The sequence below is a fragment of the Fulmarus glacialis genome, unplaced genomic scaffold (genome assembly GCF_000690835.1).
Source record: "Fulmarus glacialis isolate BGI_N327 unplaced genomic scaffold, ASM69083v1 scaffold24607, whole genome shotgun sequence".
Taxonomy (NCBI): Eukaryota; Metazoa; Chordata; class Aves; order Procellariiformes; family Procellariidae; genus Fulmarus; species Fulmarus glacialis.
The window spans coordinates 6,204-11,596 of NW_009224142.1; positions in this window are offsets into that span (position 1 = coordinate 6,204).

A 5,393-nucleotide genomic window follows, 5' to 3' on the forward strand; every position below is an offset into this window, starting at 1 on the left:
AAGAAGGTGAAGGGGGGGGGGGGGGGGAGCGGAAAAATAATCTCGTAAGTGCAGAGCTGCGAGATACTATCCTAGATATTAGGGAGTGTATTTAGGCGCCTCCTCTATTTTTAAGCCCGAGACAGCACCGCTCTCCATGTCTGGAGGAGGGACAAGGAAATGCTCTGTGATGAATGGACCACTTACAGCAACTGGTGTGCGCTGCGTTTTCTAGAGCATCACCGAGTCCTTCCCTCCTCTCCTCCGGCACCGAACCCCACCCTGGGCACACCTCCAGCAGCCCCTGCCTCACCAGGGCCGCAGGAGCGGGCTGGGCACAGGGCAGGGGAGCAAGTCCCAGTCCCCAGCAGCCGCCTCCGAGGGACGGGGATGCGCCTGACCTCTGGCCGCTGCCACACTGCGTGTTTTGCACAAGGGCTGACTGCAGGCAGGCCGGCGGGCAGGATCTCCTGCGAGCACAGGCATCTCTTCAGACCCCAGCGCTGCCCTTCCACCGTCCATCGCTTCCCCTCCACGCCGGGCGTTCGCCGCCCACCCCTACCTCCAGGCTGGAGGCGCAGATGTAGGCGCTAGCACGGAGGAGGAAGGAAAAAGCTCCTCGTCTCAGCCAAACGGTCCCGGCGAGTTCAGGAGAGCAGAGGCGCTGCCAGTGCGTAAAGGAAACGGCCGGCAGCCCCCTCCCTGCAGACGCACAGCGCCGCGGGCGCGCAGGCAGTTGGTGCCATAGTTATGCAGTGAGTCACCAGCTGTTTACAGAGTTTGAGAGCTCACATTCCCACAGCATCAGAAACTCTTCCTTCCCTCGGCATCCCCCCTCCCTCGCCGCCCCCATCCCTACAAGGAGAGGGGCACGCTGCCGTCCCGCTGGCGGCACTCCGCGCTGCTGAAACCGGAAAAGGAAAGTCAAAAAGGAGGGGGAGGCCGACGACAGACCCGTCACACCCACCGATTACACAAAAACCCTTTTGATCCTCACCCAGCGCGTCTTCAAAGCACGTTCTACGCCAGCCGATGGAAAAACTGAACAGGGCCACTTGGCCACGCGGAGATGGAAAGAAATATAAAATATCGTGGCAAACAAGAGGCGAGGGGTGAGGTTGCCTCCGGTGGGGGTCAGCGCGCGGGCTCGCCTGCCACCCTGAGCAACGCTCCGGCTCCACGTGACGAAACCCCTTCTCGTCACCTGTTGCTCCATGTCGCCAAAGCAACATCTCCTTACCCTGCACATTCCTCGGCGGACGGCACTGATGCCTTCAGGGTCTTGTGCTGCACGCCTGTCTCCCCCTGCACACCAAAGCAACCCTGGATGGGCCGGCATCCCTCCGGGATGGGCTGAGATCCATCCTATTGCACCAGGGGCGATGTGCCAGAGCCGCCGCTGGCACAGAGATGAGCAAGGAGGTTCAGGGCACCGTCAGGAATAGCAACGTTGGGCCCTCTTCAAACGAGGGTGGGAGATGGGGGTCTGCCCCGACCCTCAGGGCAGGATTTGGTAGTGCAAGTATAAACACCCGAACAGGCTCAAGTCTCGCACTCCGACACGAGTGCCAAGGAGAGTCTTATCTCTGCACTAGGTGAACCCACAGGTGTGGTCCGGGCTCTGCTCGAAACCGATACAACACCACTTACAACCCTCACCAACAGTCCACCAACAGATGGGCCTCGGGCTCCATCTCCATCTCCCCACCTACAATATTTGGGATACCAACTACAATCGGCATGGCATCTCCCACAGTTGGAAGGCAAAACCCCATGACAAAATCGTAAACCATCCTGCACACATGTCATATCCAGCAGCGTCCCCTAAACATGCCGCGCAGGGGTGTTCTGGGACCCTGCCTGCGATTTGATTACTAGAACCCTTTTAGTCTTTACCCTATTCCTGCCCTTCTTTTCTTAATTGCGTTTGCTGCATCACGTCTAAAATTAGGAGCTCAGCTTTTTGGAACAAGGACCGCATTACATCTCTATTCTGTAAGCTGTACAACACACTTTGAACGCTACATAAATAAAGTGGCGAGTAGTAATACACCAACTGTAAGGGGCAAAGGCTTTTCCAGTGCAGCTCCACGCTTGTATTTAAAGCAAGTGTTTTGACTGTGGGTTACATAAAGAGCCCTTGTAATCCTGTAATAAAGTTACCCATTGACAGCCTTGCCAACGCCCTCTCCCTCTCTCAGACGACTCCTATGCCCCTTGCAACATCCTCCCAAAAACCTGGAGGTCTCCAGCTGACGTCCCAAGCCTGACCGTCTCAGCTTGGACCATCTAGAGATCCCCAGCTCCTTTGCTTTGAAAGGAGAAGACAGCAGAAAGCTTGACTCGGGCAGAGGTAGGACAGAGCTTTCCACACAAGGCTTGCAATTAAGAAAGAAAACATGCCAGAATGAGATTTCAGACTTTCCACGCTACAGGGCTCTCAAAGCGCATTACGCATTAAGGAATTACTATAAAGTCATTGCCGACACCCGACAACTGCGGATGAACTCGAATTTTAAAACTCCTTCTACACTGAAAGACAAACCGCGGCCAGAACATGAGTGCCTGGCAGACAGCCCTGCTGGTGTTTAGCTTCTATCCTCGGACACGTACAGCAAACTGAAAACATGCAGCCCTCACCTTCAGCCAGGGCAGCGATGACTTCCAGAGGGCAGAAAAACAGCGTAAGGTTCAAGCAGCGATGGGGATCTCTGCCATCGCGTCTCAATTCAGCACTGACAGTTACAGAGGGAATACTCTACTCATTCCCAAACGTGGCGATTTAATTCCCAGGCAGCCGTTCTAGTAAAGTTACCCAAATTTCTCGTTTATCCGCAAGTTATTCCCAGCTCCAGAGCGCTAGCCAAACAGATGTGCCTACCAAGGATAACACGAGAGCTGACAGGTGAAGAGAACTACAGATGCTTAAATCTTCATCGCCGTGCCTCTGCCGCTCGGAGGCACGACACGGATTCCCAGCACATTGCAGCATGGCAGGCAGAGCACCATCCCTCTCCCCATCATTCAAAAAGCCATTCTCCTGCGCTGACAATCTTCACATATCCTGTAAGGCAGACTGACGCTTGTCACTCATTTGTAATGAGAGCGGGGAGGGACGGGCTGATGCTGTGAATCAGAGAGTAGAAGCATATGCGAGGCAATATATTTGACATGAAGAGAGAGAAGACACAAGGAGGGGGTGAGTCACTGTTTACTGTTCTAGAGGAGCTCCACGCAGCCCTCGCCCAGCTGGCCAGCTTTCCATTTCCCTTATGGATCGGAACCAGCACCCAGCAGCACAGCAAAGAGGAGATTCAGGAACCTTCAGAGCGCATTTGAGAGCTGCCAGGACACGGCTCTCTTGAGGCACTCTCTGGGGAACCCTGGACACGGATCAGACAGTCTTCAGTGGTTTGGTAAACAACCTAGTCAGATGCTGCAGAGAGCCTGTGGTTAGGAGCAGAGGATACAGAGTACCAGGAGGGTACACTTGTGTGTCACCTCAGAAAATTCATGGAGGAGGTGGCTGAAGGGGAAAGGCATGCGGCAGACAGCCCCAGTACTGACAAGCATACAGCAATTTTTCCATCACACGCTTATAAAACACAGTGACAGAGCTACACCAGAATTACGCCTCAGCATCACTAGCCCAGAGATGCATCTCCCCCAGACAGCCAAGCTGAGCCACCGAGCAACAAATAACTTGCTTGGACGCACAGACGGATCCTGGGGCAGAGCTGGGATTCCTAACTTCGCTGCTCCTGATCCCACATGCCAGCCACTGAGTCAGACATCTTCACCGACTGCTAATAATGGAACATAACAGCATCGCTATTCAGGGTCCTGCAATACTGCAGAGCAGTGGGATTCGCTACACAACCTGTCCCTCCACTCGGGAGCTTAGCGGCAGGGTAATTGCTCTCATTACTGCCTTTTCCCCCTCAGTTCTTGTGTTGATTGTCACAGAGCGCTGCATCGCTTTGTGCTTGCTTCATGCTTGGAAGACTCTCTGCCCGAGTTTGAAGATAGCCTGAAACAATAGCTCAGAGAGAAGTGGAAACTGCCTGTTCATCTCTACAGGGTGCTGAGCCTGAAACTTCCTGATAATTGAAAGTGCTAGCGCTGCTCAAGTATTTCACAGCTGGATGTTTACAAAAATGATCAGTGAGCAAGCTTATCCCACAAACCCGGACTGCCGCAGGGGCCAGCGCTCCCAGCTGTCCTTTCTTTGCTTCCCAAACATCTCACACAGCTAGAGATTTTCAATACCAAGTTCTGCAGCGCATTCCACATCATTAATCATCCTCCAACGTTGATGGAAATAAGTGTATCAAGCTGATCTGTATTTTTCCCTTTCAGGAGGCACACAGCGGTACTGAACTCCTTGCCGCAACAGATTGCCGAGACGGGTGACGGCGCAGAAATGAGATAAAACATGACAAAGCACGCTGTCCTTGACAGGCAAGCAAAAAAAAAAAGCTAACAAATTTCTGCCTCTGGTTCAGAAACACTGGCAAAGCAGGATACGAGCCTGGCGCAATACAGCCAGGAACATTTAACACGGCTCAGGTACAAAGCCCTGACAAGCTCAGAGCCCGCAGAAGCGGGCAGGGTGTCCTGACAGTGAGAGTCACCGCACGCCCCAATCTTGCGGCAATCACCCTGTTGCTGCCGGACCGCCGTCCGGCACCTCCGCCGGGTACGAGCAGAGTTAACCCCGGTGCCGCGCAGCCCTGCGCGCTGCCATTGGGCAACCGCGGCGTCCATCACCTCTAGGAAGTGACTGCACGAGGAAGGCTTCTCCGCAGGCAGCACCGCGTACACACGGAAGGAGAGAGCGAAAAGCGGAGGAACGCGCGCCCGTTTCATCAGTGAGAAAAATCACAAGGTAAATTCATTTGCTGCTAAAACCCTGACAGTACCAAGGCGCAACGTGCTGGGCTAGGGCGCAGGGCTGCGCTTCTCGACGGACAGGGCTTATAAAGACTGAAAGTGCAAGAAAAAGGCGTGCAGCTTTCCGGGGAAGCACTTTCCTCTTACCGGCTGCCCCCGCCTCCGCAGTCCCAGCTCAGCTTTAGGACTACGCCAGTGAAGGAGGGGGCGGCCAGGTGAAAGCGAAAATGGAGGCCTTTCCCTTTTCTGTAACAACTTTGCCCAAAGGGGGCTCGTTCCTAATTTGAGACCTCATGGCCTGCTTTCGGCAGAATCTGTAAAATAAATCCTCCACGGAGCAGCCCACGAGGGAGGGGAGCGGGCTCTCTGCCTGAGGAAGAGGAGGAGGAAGGAGGTCTTTCTCAAACAGACCCTGACACACCATCAGAGTTTGGAGATCTCGGTTCCCCTTGCTCGTGGCCTGGATGTTTCCCCAGCTTATGCCACTGCCTTCACCAGGAGCTCGTTAGAGGTTCCCCCAC